The 19,396-nt window shown below is 57.0% G+C and overlaps 1 protein-coding gene across 2 annotated transcripts in view; it reads right to left on the bottom strand.

The window, feature by feature from the left end:
• The window catches only part of PDZK1 (PDZ domain containing 1), a 29,187-nt gene extending 14,013 nt beyond the window's left edge, over positions 1–15,174 (bottom strand). The window contains exon 1 of one of the 2 annotated variants that reach the window (XM_084867094.1): positions 15,074–15,174. The gene's annotated coding sequence lies outside the window, so the exon portion shown is untranslated. The remainder of the gene's footprint in view (positions 1–15,073) is intronic. The other variant, XM_084867093.1, reaches the window with a different exon arrangement.
• Positions 15,175–19,396: the final 4,222 nt, after the last annotated feature.

Here is a 19,396-nt window from a genome sequence, read left to right as displayed (position 1 = left end):
GGAGACAGGACAGGACAAGGAAGACTCAGGAAAGAAACAGAGCGGCCGGCCGCAGAGCCGGCCTGAGACGCTGGAAATGAGGTAGAAAGTAGGTTTCCGGGCCCTAAAGTTGTAGGCAGAACTGAGCAGGGATGCCTGGCAGAGAAGGATTCCCAGGGCCAGGCCGGATTCTGGCGCCCGAAGCAGCTTCCATTTGCACCATCCCTCCCTCCCGCGGCCCAGGCAGGAGCCAGGTCCTGGGCCAAGAAGGACAGGACGCATGTGGAGACCACCGGCTGCAGCTCTGGCTCCCGTAGCTAAGAGAAAGGCTCCGCCCTGACCGGTTTGGCTCAGTGGCTAGAGCATCGGCCTACGGACTGAGGGGTCCCAGGTTTGATTCCGGTCAAGGGCACGTATCTAGGTTGCAGGCACATCCCCAGTAGGGGGTGTGCAGGAGGCAGCAGGTCGATGTTTCTCTCTCATCAATGTTTCTAACTCTCTATCCCTCTCCCTTCCTCTATGTAAAAAAATCAATAAAATACATTAAAAAAAAAAAAAAAAGGAAGACTCTTACCAGCGTCCCAAGCCCTCCTGGCTTCAGCGCCTCCGCTCCTCGGGGAGTAAGAACGAGGCCAGGCTGCCAGAGCAGGAGCAGACAGCAGCCTGCTGGTTACACGGCCTGCAGGGAAGCCCCGTGCGCCCTCCTCCCAGCTCCCTCCTCCCAGCTCCCTGCCAGGGAAAGCTGAGGTCCCTGCCCTCCTGAGGGGCAGGAGCTGAGGCCCAGACGGCGTGTGGGGGTGAGGGACGGAGAAGGGCTCCGGGCTCCGGGATGCCACCCCGTGCCGGTTCGATACCATCTCTGCCCTCTGTGTACAGTACAAGCGGGCGGACCGCCTCCCACGGCCGGAGCCCGGGCCTCCCACGAGGTCACGGCGGGGCCTGGCAGCCGCACGGCCGGCGGCATGAAGGCTAAGAGCCAAGAAAACAACACACACACGGGCGAGGTTTTCCGTGGTCTCTCACCCGGGGCTCAGGCCTGAGCTACCCTGAGTGTCAGGGGAAGGGGAGCCGTGGGCGGCCACGGGGCTGGGCAGGGCCGAAGCCTGGGAGGCAGAGCCAGGACCAGCCGCCGGGAAGACGTGGCTCCGGGCGGGACAGGGAGGAGCAGGGAGGGAGGGGAGGGGAACACGGCCCAGAGTGGGGTCCACATGCAAGCAGCGGCGAGGCCCCTCCGACTTTGACCTTCTGGAGCCTTCCTGCAGGGCGAACGTCCTCTGCTCACCCACATCCGCACCCACACCCGTACTCAGGCTCACTCCCCATCCCTGTCGGCTCCCCGGTCACAGCGCCGAGCAGCCTGGGAGGGGACAAAGCAAAGCCCCTGCCGTTGGGAGGGAATTACAGGAAAACCATCAAATCCTCCAAAACCCCAACATGCCGCGCCATCGACGTGAAGCCCCTGGAGGCCGGGTCTCACTGAGAACTGTCTGTGAGGAGCTTATAAATGCTCATTTCTAACCCCACCCCCACACCCGCCACACACACACACACACACACACACACACACGCACACGCACACGCACACACCTAAAACCCACTGCTCTCTCCCGGACGCCTCCTCGCTAGGACAATCGCTAGGACAACGAGTCCTGAGCCTGGGGAGGAGGGAAGAGGTCGAGTGTTCCTGTGTCTCAATAGCCTGATGGACGAGGAAACACTGTTCCTGGGAAACCTCAAGCTGTTCTCACTGTTTGTGTGACACCTTTACACACTCAGCCCTGCCCCCGCGCCTCCGAGCCTGGGGCGTTGGAGGCCAAAGCTTCTTTTCCCACCGGTGGTTGAAGCCCAGCGGATTGGGCAACTCCACCATAGCAGCCCTGAGGAACCGGGACTCCTGTCCCCACGCTGCCTCCCCCAGCGCAGCCACTGAGGGCTCAACGCTGGTGCCCGCCAAGCTGGAGGCACGGCACCTTCAGCCGCACCGTGGAGGGAGCCGATTAAACTCCAAAGCCTCGCCGGGCAGTGGCTCCTGGAGTCCTGACGGCACTGGTTTCTGTGCCTTTTTTGTTATTCCTCACCTGAGGGTGTTTTCCCCATTGCTTTTCGGGGAGGGGAGAAGCGAGAGGGGAGAAGGAAGGAAAGGAGGGGGAGGGGAGAGGGGAGACAGCAGTGTGGGCTGCCTCCCCACGTGGGTACATGCCCCTGCTCAGGATTGGAACCCGAGACCCTGCAGCGCGGTCCGACTTGCAGTAACGTCTTCTCGATTCTCAGTAGGAGCTGAGCGGCCTGTGCTCCTGAGTCCGCGCAGCCTTGACCCCCAAGGCGTGCGAACCGAAGCAGCGAATCGTCTGGGGAGGAAGCAGTTGGCGGGGAGCAGAGCTGGCCGGTGCCTCTCGGGCTCAGGGGCCAGGGTGACGGCGGGCCTCAGACACAGACGGAGCTCGGCCTCCACCCTCGGGTGGCTGATGGCCTCCGCTCTCAGGTGCTGGGGTTTGGGGCCTCAGACGTAAGTCACAGCATAAAGGGACCCCGGCAGTAAAGGCTGTTTTCAGCTGCTGGATGCTGTTTGCTGGCTCAGAGCTGGCGCCCGGGAGGAGGCCTCAGCGCAGATGGGGCTGCCATGTGGTCCTGCCTGTTGGCTGTGGGCACTGGCCGGGGCCTCTCCCTGCCCGGCTGTGCACCCCACATCCTCTCAGCAGGATGAGACACGCTCAGGTGGCCGGCAACAGCTGACCCAGCCTCAGCGTCCTTCTCTGACCCCGGAGGGCACTGTCCCACGGCCGCGGGAGAGGAGCTGAACGCAGCAGGGGTGGCGTAAGCACTCGCTGCTTCTCGGGGTGTTAATGCTCGTGTTCAGGGTGAGGCCTGGGGACTGAGTCTGTGAGCAGGCAGAGGGGGCCAGTGTCTGCTGCACAGGGCTCTCCGGGTGTCAGGGCGGCGAGGGCTCGGAGTCAGACCCGTATGGTGGCTGCGAGGACCAGTGCAGTCCCGCGTAGGCCTGGCCCTCACTCCGTGTCAGGGGCTCACAGTTTCCCCATTCCACCTCCGCCTGTTCTCTCGGAGGAGCAGGTGCCTCGGGCGGGCGGCAGGGCCGGGCTTGAACGTGAAGAAAGGCTCCACTCTTCTTGCCAACGTCACTCCCCCGGTCCCATTCCCGCTCCTTCCTCGCAGCATCGGCTTCCCTGGCCGGTGTTACCTGGTCGCAGGACGCCAGGACCCTGGACCAGACGATGCCCCGGGGAAGAGAACGTCTGAGACCCAGAGAAGAGTATGGGCACCACACATGGCAGCAGGAATCCTCTCGGAACTCAGCACCCCGGTTGGATCACGATGGGCTCAAACCCCTGAGGCCGGAGGACAGCCGACAGGAGGGACTAGGGGACAAGTCAGACTGCAGAGGCCTGGACCTCAGCCCAGGGAGTCGGGCCTCAGTTGGGCACCATCGCAGCCGGTGAGCAGGGAGTGACGGGGTCAGAGTTGGGCTCCAGGAGCGGTAGGCGGCGTGGGAGGGAGCAAAGACGCCTGGAGGCCGGCCAGGTGAACCTGTTGCAATAACCCTCCTCCGTGCCATCAGCTAAGCCTCGGTGCCAGCCGTGAAGGCACAGAGGCAACCGAGTGGGAGGACTGAGTGGCAGACGGGGTCCCCCTTCGCCCGGTGCCCTCAGACTTCCCCGGCGGAGATGCTCAGACAGGACGGGTGACAGTGCAGATGTCCACATGCTTATTTTCACGGCCGTGCCCTGGGCGAGGAGGCCCGGCAGCCTCAGAGCCACAGCCGCCCCGCTCCCGAGTCCCCCGCGGGCGGCGCTGTGGCGGGTTCTGGCTTCTGTTGCAGGAAGACCACCCTGGGGCCGCAGCTCAGTCCGAACCTGTGCTCTGGGCGCCCTCGGTTCTGAGTTCCCAGAATATTCTCGCTCAGCAGTCCTTCCTCCTGCTGCCGGCTTCTCGCGGGGCCAACTGCATACTTTCCCTGAACTTTCTCCAGAGCTCAGTGTTTTCTGTGAATCCATCCTGATGCCTGTCAAGCCCTAGACTACCTTTCTGTTAGGGACTGAGCTGTGTCCCTCCCCAAATTCACATGTTGAAACCTTAATCCACCCTGTGACTATATTTGGTGACAAGAAAATAGTGTGTGTGTGTGTGTGTGTGTGTGTGTGTGTGTGTCTGCGCGCGCGCGCGCGTGCGCGCGTGCTAATTAACCAGGACCCTGTAACGGGTCAACCGGACAGGAGGAGGTTGATGCACAGCCTCGGGGACAGGGCAGCCTCCACGTGCCTGCGCTGGGGGAGAGCCTGATCAGCCGCGGCCACGGCTGCTTCAAGGGCCGGGGAGGGAGGCAGGGCCGGACAGGCAACTCAAGGGTGGGAGGCTCCGTGTGATCTCAAATCGTGCACTGGGCTCCGAGTAAAGAGATAATTATGGTTAAACTAGAGGTCTGGTGCACGGCATTCATGCATGGCAGGCGGGGGTGGGAGTGTCCCAGCCCGGCCTATGCTCTTTAGCAGTCTGGGAGCCCTAGGGGGATGTCCGACTGACAGCCTGAGCCACAGTTGGACATCCTTAGCACTGCGAGGAGGCGGCAGAGGCTCCCACCACCGCTGCTGCATTAGCCTGCTGTGAGCCCGGCTGGTGGCTGAGCGGAGTTCCCCCAGGGGAGTGCACTGACCACCAGGGGACAGCTCCTGCATTGAGCGTCTGCCCCCTGGTGGTCAGTGTGTGCCATAGCAACTGGTCGTTCTGCCATTTAGTCTATTTGTAAATGAGTCTTTTATTATGTAGGATGAGATCATAAGAGAGAGGTTGACGTCTTTATAAGAGAAAGAAACACCAGGAGTGCATTTCCTCAGAGAAAAGGCCATGTGAGGACACAGTTACGAGGAGAGGCCTCAGGAGACGCCAAACCTACCAACACCTAAACCTTAGACATGCAGCCTCTAGAACTAGGGGACATAAATCCCTGTTGTTAAGCCACCCGGTCTGTGATCGTCTGTCATGACAGCCAGGAGATTGTTAGCGCTTCTGAGAGATGCTACCCCCTGGGCCGGCTGTTGGAAAGGGAAGGTATGAAAGAGAACCACGTGGTGCCTTGAGGACTGGCAGGAAAGTGATACCATCCCACACTGGCGGGGTCATGAGGAATGAGATGGGTTTAAATCAGAGAACTTGGCGCACATCCTGCCGGCAGACAGAAGGGTGGGCCCGGAGCTCAGGAGACGATGGACGAGAGCCTGCACGGCTGTGCGAGGCGAAGGCCCCAGTGAGACCAGGACAGGAAGAGGGCCAAGGAGAGCGCCTTGGTAACGCCTGTCCTTAGCGACAAGATGGCGCAGAGAAGGAATCATCGAAGGCCAAGACTTTACAGCAGAGTCAGAACTAAAGGACGAATTTCGTGGTAGGATAGCTAACAAAGTCAAATGACACTGAAAGCAGGAAGTGCCACTAAGCTTAGAAAATGGAAGTCCAAGATGGATAAGGGACTAATAAACAAGTGGACAGTTCATTCCAGAGGCAATGAATATGGATGCATCTTAAAACGGATCAACCAGAGAGTTGGGGTAGTCGCTTCAGGGGAAAGCAGGGTTGGTGGATGGTTTTATTCTTAGCTACTCACGGTTCTTGTGAGAAAGAGCCCGGTGTGACCGGTTTCTCAAGAAATTGATGCAAAATGACCCCGTTTTAATTTTTTTCAATTGCCATTTACATTCATTATTATTTTGTTTATTAATTTCAGGCACCCAGCATAATGGTTGGACACTCATGTACTTGATAAAGTGTTCTCCCTGGTACTCCGGGTACACAGACATCAGACAGAGTCACTGCAATGTTACTGACTATATTCCCTGTGCTGTACTTTCCATCCCTGTGACTGTAACTACCAATCTGTCCTTCTTAATCCCTCCACCTTTTCCACCCAGTCCCCAAGCCCCTCTGCCCTCTGGCAACCATCATCTGGTCTCTGCATCTATGATCTTGTTTCAATTTTGTTCTCTAGATTCCACATATAAATTAAATCAAGAGGTATTCATCTTTCTCTGACTGACTTATTCACTTAGCATAATACCCTCCAGGTCCATCCATGCTGTTGCAAGCGGTAAGATTTCGTGTTTTTTTTTTTTTCTGACTCATCATATACAGCATATGTACCGCCATGATTTTATCCCCTCATCTGTGGATGGACACTTGCGTTGCTCCCATGTGTTGGTTGTTGTAAACTAGAAGCCCAGTGCATGGAGACTCCTGCAGGAACGGGCCTTTCTTCCCCTGGCCGCTGGCACTGCCTCCGCCCCAGCCCAGAGCCGCCTTCCCTGCGCGGCCCAGGTCGAGAACTTTAAAAGGAAAACTAGAGTGTTAAACCTAAACCCAGCTTTTAATCCTGGGGTCACTGTGTGCTCGCTGTGAGAACATGAGGGACTGCCTTCATTTTGAGCCAAAGACAGAAGTCCGCCCAGAGCAGAGAATGCACGGGACAAGGTGAAGTTCCTGGGACAGAACACGTGACGCGCGGCCGCACAGCCGCTGGGACAGAGAGCCGTCCCGCACACCACCCTCCCCAGGCAGTCCCGCGGCCGGGGAGCTCGCTCTCTGGAAGGACATCTGAGCGGCGCCCCGGTTTCTTCCCGAACTGAGAGGTGGAGACTGAATGATGGACGGGGTGGGCAGCACCTCAGTTACCGGGTTCTGTCTACTCTCTCCAGGCAACTCTGCAAAGTTCGTTTTGTTGTTGTTGTTGTTTAAATGTATTTTTATTGATTTCAGAGAGGAAGGGAGAGGGAAAGAGAGCTAGAAACATCAATGATGAGAGAGAATCATTGGTCGGCTGCCTCCTGCACGCCTCCTAATTGGGGATCTAGCCCAGAACCTGGGCACGTGCCCTTGACCAGAATAGAACCTGGGACCCTTCAGTCTGCAGTCCAGCGTTCTAACCACTGAGCCAAACCAGCTAGGGCGCAAAGTTCGTTTTAGCTGCTCAAAGGCCAGGGCTGACAATTTTCTTCACCATGAAATTTTAAAGCTCAAATAATAATCTCAGATTTCCCTAAACCCAGAAGTATCGTGAAGACCGAGAGCGAGGGGATTGCAAAGATGGCGCCCGTGCTGTGCCAGGGAGGTCTGGGACCTGGAGCTCTCCCAGAACTTCAGGCCACGCTGGCCAGAGTCCCACACCGGCAAGATGGGCCCCAGCAGCTGGAGCCCAGGGTCCCCCAGGAAAGGGACCAGGAACACACAAGGTGGAGGAGATGAAGTGAGGGGCAGTTACCTTAGAGAGAGATACCTGGCCCACGTATGGATCATGGTAACCAGGGAGGAGCAAGGAGCAGGCTCACTCACAAGACAGCACCACTGAACTTCCCGAAGAGGAGAGGAAGGATGTGGGATGAGAAGCATTCAGCCGGGAGGTGGAAAAGGGGATGGCGCAGGGTGGGGCAGGGGGCTGTGTAAACTAGGGATCACCAGGCCCGGTGACCCATAGGAGAGACAGCCAGCCAGGGAGGATCTTCCTTGCTGATCTCCCAAAGTCCAGACGTGACAGGATCACCCACAAGGCGGTGAGTCACCGCCGTTAGTCACGCGCACTCGGCCTCACCAGCGTCTTATCTAACAGGAATTAGGAATCAGCGAGGCAGCCAGCAGCCGGCTACAAAGAAAATGCAGCCTCTCCTCACAAGGCGCTTATGTAACCAACCCTTGAGCCAGGAAAACACTAAACAGCAACACTTAGCAGAACAGCAGGTGACTAATGTTTAACCTGGTTACTGAGTCTGTGGGACGCATCACCTGGGGTGGAACCCTGGAGTCAATGATTTCTGCTTCGTGGAGGCATGGGGGGTGGGGGGGAGGGTAAGAGCTCTCGTCACGGTCATCTCCAGCCCGCATGCTGCTCACTGGGCCCTGAAGCCCACACCGATGGACGGAACCCGGCACCTCAGCGAAGGGACAGCAGCCCCCGGGGCGGGAGCAGGCCCCGGGGGAGGCTTCTCTGTGGGCCTCGGGTGCGTGTGGGAGGAGTGGACAGGAAGCATAACTGGTGGAGACTGGGATGTTGTCAGCAGCTCTGGACCAGCCAGGAACTCCCCTCGGCCAGTTGGCCACACCCGCACCCTGTACCCCCCCTCCCCCCCCCAGCCTCAGCACAGGCTGCCTCCTCCAGCAGCATCACCCATCCCAGCGGGCTCAGCCGGCACCTACAGGTGTCGCAAGCGAGGGAGGGATGAGGCAGCTCCACTTTATTCTTCAGAAACAGTTTGCCCAGAGCAGACCCTGTATGTTAAGGCCACCTGGATTCCTCCTTTGACAAAAGCAAGACTGGTGGGAATTCAAACACTCAATGGTATTAATTTTGAATTAAGAATTTAAAGATAGGGCCGAAACCGGTTTGGCTCAGTGGTAGAGCGTCGGTCTGTGGACTGAAAGGTCCCAGGTTCGATTCCGGTCAAGGGCATGTACCTGGGTTGCGGGCACGTCCCTGATAGGGGGTGTGCAAGAGGCAGCTGGTCGATGTTTCTCTCTCATCGATGTTTCTAGCTCTCTATCCCTCTCTCCTCCTCTCTGTAAAAAATCAATAAAATATATTAAAAAAAAAAAAAAAGAAAGAATTTAAAGATAGGGTAAGTGGGGGCCGTGAAACATGTATTTTCTAACTGTACTTGCCCACTAGGATAGTTACTGTTTGGTCTTCCCAACCAATAGGCTTCAAATGCGGGAAATTCATGAAATGCCTTTCGTGGAGAATTACGTGGAGAAGAGTGATCATAGGTCCAGAGAGTAATTCAATTTCTTAATATAGATTTTTTGAATTTTTTAAGTATACTTTTATTGATTTCAGAGAGGAGGAGAGAGAAACAGAAACATCAGTGATGAGAATCATTGATCGTCTGCCTCCTGCACATCCCCAGACACGTGCCCTGACCCGAATTGAACCCTAACCTCCTGATTCATAGGTTGATGCTCAACCACTGAGCCACGCCGAGGATGAGTAATTCAATTCTGATTTCTGATAAGGGATGGAATCTGTCTACCTCATTAATTAGTCTCACTAGCACTGCACCTGCCCCGGCCACCGTACAGGACATGTGAACAGCACTATGTCCCAGACGGCAGGGCTACACACAGGCTGGAGTTCAAAGTCTTTCACCCTGCACTTGCTTACCTGTAGGTTGGGAGAGAGATGGAGTCAACATTGTGGGAAACAGATGCCTCACAGAAAGGACCACTGTCCACTCCTGACAGAGCCGGTGCCTGAAAATGCCCGGCCACCCTGAGAGCTGGCGGAACAAAGGCTCCCTCCCAAACGGGCATCTTGTTTTACAAGATCCTTTCAAATTGCATTTCTAGCCCTCATTTGTTGTCGTTCACTTTTTATTTCATAATCATACCCTGAGCTCTGCGATCCAGCTGGACCAGGAGGCGGTGGGTGAGCTGTGCCAGAGCACAAAGGGGACCGGACGTCCGAAGCAGATGGGGGAGGGGAGCTCTCAGAGCGACAGAAGGAATGGTCGGTGGTGAAGATAAAACCCAAATCAGACGGACGAGAGGCGTTCACAGTGAGCATCATGGTCTGCTGCTGGTCTTGCCCTCCCTGGACCCCCGCTCCATGGCTGGCCCCCCTATAAGGCGAAGACCACACTCCTGCCACCCGCCCTCTCGGGCTTGGGGGTGCAGAGAAAAACTGGGGACCCTTGTGCTGGGCCCTGCATTGCCATGGACAGATGTGCTTCAGGATGAAATTCTTGTCATCAAATTTCTCCCCGTAGACGGACTTGCCTCCTGTGCCATCATGGGGGTGAGGTCACCAGCTGGCACCTGAAAGCGGGGACCTCTGTAACCAGATCCTTCCTCCCCAGGGCGGAGGGCGGAGGGCGTTCTGCTGGCTCTGGGACTTTGTCTGCAGACAGCCCGCGGGCTCGCATGGGCAGCCACGTGGAAGGACACGGTGGGTTCCCCTTGGCTGGGCACGGCCGGCCCCAGGCGGTGGCGTCTGCTGGGCCCCCAGAGGCCTGGCACCAGTCTGGAGGCTCAGCGTGACCCAGCCCTTCCTCAGGCAGCTCTGCCCGCAGCCACCAGGTCCGCCTCCCCACCCGCCCTGCTCTGCCAGAGACCTGTCTCCACTCAGCACAGGCCCTAAGCAAACCGCATTCACAAAGGAATGAGTTCAAGACCTGCCCATCCTCAAGGCCAAGTTCAAACTTTAGATTATTTACAAATCCTTTCCTGACCAGCAGGCCTGAAGGTACGAAGGCTCAATCCAGACTCGTTCCTGTCCAGCCCTCACAGAGCCCAGAGTCCGGGGGCTGCTGAATGCTGAGACGTAACTGTTTTGTACAGACAAACGCCTGGATGCAGAGAACAGAATGATGGTCGCCGGTGGGAGGAGGGGCTGGGGGAGGAGTGGAAAAGGTGAAAGGGATTGAGTACCAGTTGCCAGTTAGGAAAAACAGTCGCAGGAGGTAACGCACAGCACAGGGAATACAGTTAATGTCGTAAAAACTATGTCTGATGCCAGATGGGAACGGATTTCTCGGGGTGATCCCTCCATTCGTAAGTTGCATAAATATCTAATCACTTGCCGTACGCCTGAAACTAGTACAATATTGCATGTCAGCTGCAATTGAAAAAGAAAAAAGTCACCCTGCTGTTATGGTTATACATGGGTACTGAGCGCCCACGAGGCTCCAAGCACCAGCTGAGGGACCCTTGGCGTTCTCATTGGACCCCAAATGGCCCATTTTATAAGGAAAAGAAAACAAAGACTCTGGAACGTTCCTAGTAAGTTGGTTTCCATGGCCATTTGGATAAGCAACAGAACCTGGGTTCACACCCACCTGAGTCGGGGCCCCCCTACTCCCGTCCAGCCTCCCAGCTGAGGAAGAGGATGTAGGAACCTCGGGCTTTAGGCTGGGAGGAGGAAGGCATCCCGGGCGAAAGGAGCAGTGCAGGCGAGTCCAGAAGTGGAGCCCGGAGAACAGGTTTAGTGGCAAGGACGGCGGTGAGCCTGTCAGTGCCTCGGACCCAGTCCTGTCCTTCAAGGGAGCTCCGGTGTAGGCTCGGAGCCTGAGAGGCTGGTGGTCTCAGACCACAAGCAGCCTTCCCTCGCTGTCACTGAAAAGCTAGCAGGTCCCCCTGGCTGGTGTGGCTCAGTGGGTAAAGCCTTGGCCCGCAGACTGAAGGGTCCGGGGTTCGATTCTGGTCAAGGGCATATGCCTGGTTGTGGGCTCGATCCCCAGTAGAGGGAGTGCAGGAGGCAGCCGGTGAGTGATTCTCTCTCATCATGGATGTTTCTCTCTCTTTCTCTCCTCTCCCTTCCTCTGAATTAATGAAAATATATTTAAAAAGAAAAAAAAGCTAGCAGGTGCCCTTTCCTGTTTATCAAAGCTCCTTGCCACTGCCAGGTTCCTTCCTTCCTTCCTTCCTTCCTTCCTTCCTTCCTTCCTTCCTTCCTTCCTTCCTTCCTTCCTTCCTTCCTTCCCAGGGTCCTTCCCTCCCGGACCACGCCCCTCACAAAGCCTGTGAAGATCATCAGGGCACTGAGGTGTGCGGCACAAAGCGCCTTCTCCCAGCCAATCCTGGAACACTAGGAAGCAGTGCCATTGTGCCTGGCGGACTGTGGGAATGGAGACGGAGGAAGAATCGTCCGCTCAGGAGCGCAGGCTCCCAGTCCCAGCACCCAGACCCTTAATCCTGCAGCCACGGCTCCAGCCAGGCGGAGAGGAGCGGTCTGAGCAGTCCCTCCTGAAGGACCTGCCGAGATGTAAGGAAGATGTGTCTGGCTCTAACCTGCTACTCTCATCCAATTCCTACGCAACAAATGCGAAAACCATTTAACCAAGATGCAACATAGAGACGCCCATTCCCAGACTTGGGACCACAGATGACCCGAGAGAGATCCGAATTCTTCAGCCTCCTCTCTTTTGGGGCAACCCATGAAAACACCCTGATTCTATCCTGCAGTTCCTCCCATTCACCCAAACATCTCAGCCTCTCCTCTGCCGGGGTCCTAGGAGCTGGGAGGGCAGCTCAAAGGACAAGGTCCCTGCGCTCCTGAAGCTGGCCGCCTGGCAGAGGCAGTGTCTGGGAAGGACACAAGGTGGTCTCTGACGGTGGCTACTCAGGAGGGATACGGTGACGGATGGAGAGGGGCCCTGGGAACTGGCATTGTCATTCATACCGAGTGCCGAGGAGGAGCCAGCCTTCACAGGACCTATCTGCCTGGTGGGCTGGGAAGAACAGAGGTGGCTGGGAAGTCACCTCATCACAGACGTAGTAAGCAAACAGCAGCTCCATGAGACTAACCGATGGGACAAGGTCTCCGGCTAGCCACCAGCCTGTGCCTCCCGCTCGTCCCCAGAGCCGGTGGATACGCCATGAGGAATGTGTTGTGGAATCTAACGAACAAACTAAACTGATGAACAAAACAGATGCAGAGACACAGAAGCATGGAACAGACGGGTGAATCACAGAAGGCAGGCAGGGATGGGGTGGGAAGAGATGAACCAAAGACCTTGTATGCATATCTGCATCACCCATGGACGCAGACCATGGTGCGGTGGAGGCTTGGGGAGGGGGGCAGGACGAAGGGGCCAGTGGTGGTGGTAGTGGGGGGAGCAAGTATGATACTTTCAACAATAAAGATGATTTTCTAAAAAAAGAAATTAAGCACATTTGTGTTTCTGCTCAAACACATTTGTCATTTTACTTCAGTCCAGCCTTCAGCAGAAGACGCGAGCCTGTGATAGACCCGTGGTCGGCAAACTGCGGCTCTCGAGCCACATGCGGCTCTGTTTTGAAGAAGTGGCGATAGAAGAAATTTAAATTTAAAAAACCTGACTCTCAAAAGAAATCTCCATCGTTATGCTGTTGATGTTTGGCTCTGCTGACTAATGAGTTTGCCGACTGCTATCAGATAGACGCTGATAAAGACTCCCGCTGACTAAGGGCTTGTCTGCTGGCCCGTCAGCCGCAGCTCATCAGCCAGGTGACTGGGATTCCCCCCACGTCCCTCCCCTGGACGAGAGGCAGCTGTCTGTGGGTGTGAGACAGCGTTACTAGCCGTCTCCTACTTTACGGTGCAAAGAACGTGCAGAAGGATCCGAGATAAGGCCCATGCACTTAGTCATAACACACAGACTCAAAGTCCCGGAGCTGTTCGCTTCAGGAAGGAGCACGTAACTCAGGTGGCTGGGCCCTGGGACCCGAGACGGCGGCCCTGACCCCCGGTGGGGAGGGAGGGCGTGCCTGCAGCCTCCGGGGACGGGGGACCGGGAGGACTGCATCCTCCGGAGCCAGCCAGAACCGATTCCCCTCCGCGGGGGACCCTTCGACCAGACGCAGGGGTCTTCAAACTACGGCCCGCGGGCCACTTGCAGCCCCCAGGGGAGTCTGATCCTGCCCGCCAGGTTTTTTGGGCAGTGAGCGCAGCCAAGGTGTTACAGTAGGAATTAGTAGTTCATATAGTCCGGCCCTCCAGCTCTCTGAGGGACCGTGATCTGGCCCCCACTTTAAAAAGTTTGAGGACCCCTGGACCAGAGGAAAGCCTCACTGACCCTCTGCTTAGGAAAGACGCTCCCACACCTGCACGCCCACGAGAATCCGCCGGGGGAGTGTTCACACAACCAAGACTGTTCAGACCCACCCCAAACCCAAAGGGATAGGGATCCCGAAGGCTGCAGCCCGGAGATCCCCATAAACATTCAGCCGAGAAACCACTGGGTCCCCACGCCTCTGCGTAACGGACTGGAGAGGAGAGCGGGGCCTCTGTTACCCAGGTGCCTTGGGCTGTGCCCCTAAGAAAACCTCCAACCCCCAGGCTGCCCGGGGAAGGCGCCGTGGATCTCCCCGTGGCCTGTGGGGTCCGCTGTCCCCTCCCCGTGGCCTGTGGGGTCTGCTGTCTCCTCCCCGTGGCCTCTGAGGTCTGCTGTCCCCTCCCCGTGGCCTGTGAGGTCCGCTGTCTCCCTCCCCGTGGCCTCTGAGGTCTGCTGTCCCCTCCCCGTGGCCTGTGGGGTCCACTGTCCCCTCCCCGTGGCCTGTGGGGTCCGCTGTCCCCTCCCCGTGGCCTGTGGGGTCCTCTGTCCCCTCCCCGTGGCCTGTGGGGTCTGCTGTCCCCTCCCCGTGGCCTGTGGGGTCCGCTGTCCCCTCCCCGTGGCCTGTGAGGTCTGCTGTCCCCTCCCCGTGGCCTGTGGGGTCCGCTGTCCCCTCCCCGTGGCCTGTGAGGTCTGCTGTCCCCTCCCCGTGGCCTGTGGGGTCTGCTGTCTCCTCCCCGTGGCCTGTGGGGTCTGCTGTCCCCTCCCCTGGCCGCACACCGGACCTCCACGCCGCCGGGGGAAGCTTCTCTAGAGACCAGCTGGTCAGCCCCTTGGAGAGCAGCCCTCCAGGCAAGTGCTGAGCATCTCAGGCAGAGAATCCAGGAGAGCAGCCCTCACCCCCTCACACACACGCCCACCTCCAGCCCTCCACACCCTCTCACACACCCCCACCTCCAGCCCTCACCCCCTCACACACCCCCACCTCCAGCCCTCCACACCCTCTCACACACCCCCACCTCCAGCCCTCACCCCCTCACACACCCCCACCTCCAGCCCTCCACACCCTCTCACACACCCCCACCTCCAGCCCTCCACACCCTCTCACACACCCCCACCTCCAGCCCTCACCCCCTCACACACCCCCACCTCCAGCCCTCCACACCCTCTCACACACCCCCACCACCCCAGGTCTGGCTCCGGCGCCTTCCCCACCAGCCTCTCTCCTGTCCTGGACGCCCAGCTGAGGCTTAGAAAGGAAAAAGGGAAAGAAAGGCGGCCAACACCGGTTTGGCTCAGTGGATAGAGTGTCGGTCTGCAGACTGAAAGGTCCCAGGTTCGATTCCGGTCAAGGGCATGTACCTCGGTTGCGGGCACATCCCCAGTGGGGGGTGTGCAGGAGGCAGCTGGTCGATGTCTCTCTCTCATCAATGTTTCTAACTCTCTCTCCCTCTCCCTTCCTCTCTGTAAAAATCGATAAAATATATTTGAAGAAGAAAAGAAAAGAGAGACGGTGGCTCCGGCCCGGTGGCCCCGGCCCGGTGGCCAGCCCCCGCCGGGGAAGCGGAGCCCGTCCTTACCTGGACCTGGAGGAAGCGCCTGCGGCGGGGTCCGCTGGGAATCCGTCTGCTGGAGAGCTGCTGCCGCGGAACTCGCTGGACTTTGAACTGAGATTGATTTAAAAGCTGATGTATTTAACAGGGACACATGGTCTGAGTTCAAGTGACCTCTGTCCTGCTCCCTGCCAGCTGGCTGGGCGCTGAGCCGGGCGAGCCCAGCGCACTGACCCACGGGCCTGCCTACCCGCTCGTGCGGGATGCCACGGCATGCCAGCCCCTCCCAGGCAAGAGGGGGGCGGAGAGGGGGGAAGGACGGCCTCTGCCTTCCCGGGTCCTGGTCCCCTCCAACGAGCACCCACACCCAGGAGCCCCCGCTGTCTCCCATCCCAAGGTCAGGGCCGAGGGCCACTTGAGCACCATCATCCACTGAGGTCTTACTGGGGCGCAGGAGCCTGGGCAGCCACCCCCGGGGGAGGCCAGGAGGCCAGGAGCCCAGGCAGTGCAGCAAAGCCCCTCTCGGCCCATCCTTTCTCCCAGCACTGGGGTTCCCTCTCTCGCTCCCTTGGAGCTGAGCAGTAAATGGCTGCTATCGCCCAGGCTCTCTTCCCCTTGTTACACACCCTCTCCCACCTGAGTGCTGCTCCTCTCCCGCCCCCTCTCCCTCTCCCTCCTGAGAGTGTGCTCCTCTCCCGCCCCCTCTCCCTCTCTCACTCCCTCTCCCTCTCCCACCTGAGAGTGTGCTCCTCTCCCGCCCCCTCTCCCTCTCCCACCTGAGAGTGTGCTCCTCTCCCGCCCCCTCTCCCTCTCCCACCTGAGAGTGTGCTCCTCTCCCGCCCCCTCTCCCTCTCCCACCTGAGAGTGCTGCTCCTCTCCCTGGCCCTCTCCCTCTCCCACCTGAGAGCCGCTCCTCTCCCGCCCCCTCTCCCTCTCCCACCTGAGAGTGCTGCTCCTCTCCCGCCCCCTCTCCCTCTCCCACCTGAGAGCCGCTCCTCTCCCGCCCCCTCTCCCTCTCTCACCTGAGAGTGTGCTCCTCTCCCACCTGAGTGCTGCTCCTCTCCCGCCCCCTCTCCCTCTCCCACCTGAGAGTGTGCTCCTCTCCCGCCCCCTCTCCCTCTCCCACCTGAGAGTGTGCTCCTCTCCCACCCCCTCTCCCTCTCCCACCTGAGAGTGTGCTCCTCTCCCGCCCCCTCTCCCTCTCCCACCTGAGAGTGTGCTCCTCTCCCGCCCCCTCTCCCTCTCCCACCTGAGAGTGTGCTCCTCTCCCGCCCCCTCTCCCTCTCCCACCTGGGTGCTGCTCCTCTCCCGCTCCCTCTCCCTCTCCCACCTGAGAGCCGCTCTCTCTGCCACGGCCTCCCCGTCACACTCAGCGCCTCGCAGACAAGCCCGGCCAGGGCGGTGGCAGGCCTCTCTGTGAGCTGCTCTCAGCCCCAGGCCCCGACGGGCCAGCAGCTGATTCCGATCAGCAGCACCCACACAGGCCACCCAGCTCAGGCTCCTCTCCGACCTGGATCCTCAGCCCACACTGAAATCAGGGCGAGACGGCTCCAGGCAGCGAGGCGAAGCGAGCCACAGGCCAAGGAGGGGCAGCCTCCCTCCACCCACACTGCGAAGGCCCTGGTCTTCGCTGGGCCCGGGCTGCCCCCGAGCCGGGCATGGCCAAGCCCCAGGTGAATAAATGCTCGCAAATGACGGCCACGTGAGCAGCTAACTCAGTCAGATCAAGTCGTCCCCACCTTGACCTTATGCCCCCCGAGCTCCGTAAGCCTTCCAAAGCCAAGGGGAAAGCGGGAAATCTGGGCTTAAAATCAGGACACCTGGGTTCAAATCCTGACACTACCACTTCCCAGGTGTTCGATCTAAAGTAATTTATCAGTACGGGCCTCTACCAGGGACCAAACCTGAAACCTGGGTGTGTGCTCTGACCGGGGATGGAACCTGCAACCTTTCCGTGTACGGAACGACGCTCCAACCACTGAACCACCCCAGCCAGGACTAGAGATTTCTTTCTTCTACTGAATCAAAGCATCTCACCCTTCCACCCACAGGCCCTCACAGCTCCCTCGGAACTGCCCTCACTCACTCTTTATACATCGCAGCCTTGAAATGCTGGAAGCCTGGACATTCGCCATAAACCTCACTCCTCAACGTGGTCTGCTTGTGACATGACTTCAGGACCTCTCACCCTGGACCCTGGCCCATTTGTCAATGTCCCTCTTAAAATCAAGGACCTAGCCCTAACCGGTTTGGCTCAGTGGCTAGAGCAGTGTTTCCCAACCTTCTCTCATGATGAGAATCACCTGGTGGAGTTGTTAAAACACAGATTCCTGAATCCCAACTAAGAAGTGCTAAACTAGAATTTTTGAGAACATATAGGTAAAATTGCATACCTAACTTAGTGCTCTGTATATAAAATCTGTCTTAGAGCACTAGTTAAGTATACAATTTTACCTATATGTTCCCAAAAATTCTAGTTTAGCACTTCTTAGTTGGGATTCAGGAATCTGTGTTTTAACAACTCCACCAGGTGATTCTCATCATGAGAGAAGGTTGGGAAACACTGGGCTAGAGCATCAGCCTGCGGACTCAAGGGTCCTGGGTTCGATTCCAGTCAAGGGCATGTACTTTGCTTGCAGGCACACCCCAATGGGGAGTGTGCAGGAGGCAGCTGATCGATGTTTCTCTCTCATCGATGTTTCTAACTCTCTATCCCTCTCCTTTCCTCTCTAAAAAATCAATTAAAAAAATATTTTTTTAAAAATCAAGAACCTAGCCCTGGCTGGTGTAGCTCAGTGGTTGGAGTCTTGGCCCATGCACTAAAGGGTTTCAGGTTTGATTTGGGTCAAGGGCATGTGCAGGAGGCAACCGATAGATGTATCTCTCTCACATTAATGTTTCTCTCTCTCTCTCTCTCCCTCCTCCCCCTCCCTCTCTAAAAACCAATGGAGCCGAGACCGGTTTGGCTCAGTGGATAGAGCGTCGGCTTGGGGACTGAAGGACCCGGGTTCGATTCCGGTCAAGGGCATGTACCTTGGTTGCGGGCATATCCCCGGTGGGGGGTGTGCAAGAGGCAGCTGATCGATGACTCTTTCTCATCGATGTTTCTAACTCTCTGTCTCTCTCCCTTCCTCTCTGTACAAAATCAATAAAATATATTTAAAAAAAAAAAAAAAAAAAAAAAACCCAATGGAAAAAATATCCTCGGTGAGGAGTAACAGCGAAAAGCAAGGACCTGAAGGGGAACCTTTATAAAGTGAGGTCACTGTTCTACAGCGTGAGTGTGGTGGTGGCTATGCAATTTCTACAATTATTGAATTTCATCAAACAGTACCCCTAAAACAGGTGGATTATATCACATGCAAATAGTACCATAATTTTAAAATTAAGGAGCATAAGTGAGTAATATTTATTCTTGAAACTTCTAAAACAAACAAAAAAAAAAGTTGTATGACTCACACACACACAAAGAAAGACAGCCCTGCGCTGGCCGGTCTGGCTCAGTGGACAGAGCGTACACTGAACTGTTTCCCACAGGACTGGTTTCGGCCCTTCCTTCCCCTGAACGCAGCTGTTCGAGCTCTCAGCTCTGCCCGGGCTCCGTTCCTGGTCTCATCTCCCGTCCCACAGTGACCCTGTGAAGAAAACTTCTTCCACGTCAGCTATCTATTTTTAAAAAGTGGTTTTCTACATTTCACCCAGTTTTTCTATGAGCTTTGTAGAGGGAGGGTGTTCAGATGATCTAGTCTGTCATGTCTGAGGAAATGGTCCCACCATTTCGCAGTCACTTTGCCTCTCAAAGCTCCAGCTTTTTCTTCTGTAAAATACAGGTCATACTAACGACCACATAGTGGGGTTTTTTTTTTTAATTTTTAAATACATTTTTATTGATTTCAGAGAAGAAGGGAGAGGGAGAGGGAGATAGAAACATCAATGATGACAGGGAATCATTGATTGGCTGCCTCTTGCACGTCCCCCACTGCGGATCAAGCCCGAAACCCGGGCATGTGCCCTTGACCGGAATCAAACCCGGGACCCTTCAGTCCGCAGGCCAACACTCTATCCACTGAGCCAAACCAGCTAGGGTTGAAGCCTTAAGGAAGAAGGCCTGTGTACATCCCCAGAACCAGGAAAGTGCCCAGTACATAATCGTGTTGTTAATGTTTCTGTAAGAACAAGCCCTCTTAATTTATGGGCACACCTGGTACGGGGAGGCTCATGGAAGTAAACGGGCTACAGGTGCACACTGGGCACCTTAGGGGCTCAGGATATGTGGTGGCATTCTTGCCCACTCACAACAGTGTTTTGTGCAAACGGTCAGAAACAGAAAACTGGAAAGACTTCTCAGCG

Source organism: Pipistrellus hanaki (assembly GCF_964339955.1).
Source record: "Pipistrellus hanaki genome assembly, chromosome: 18".
NCBI classification, from domain to species: domain Eukaryota; kingdom Metazoa; phylum Chordata; class Mammalia; order Chiroptera; family Vespertilionidae; genus Pipistrellus; species Pipistrellus hanaki.
The sequence above is the reverse complement of the archived record's forward strand: the minus strand, read 5'-3'. Positions and strand labels throughout refer to the sequence as shown.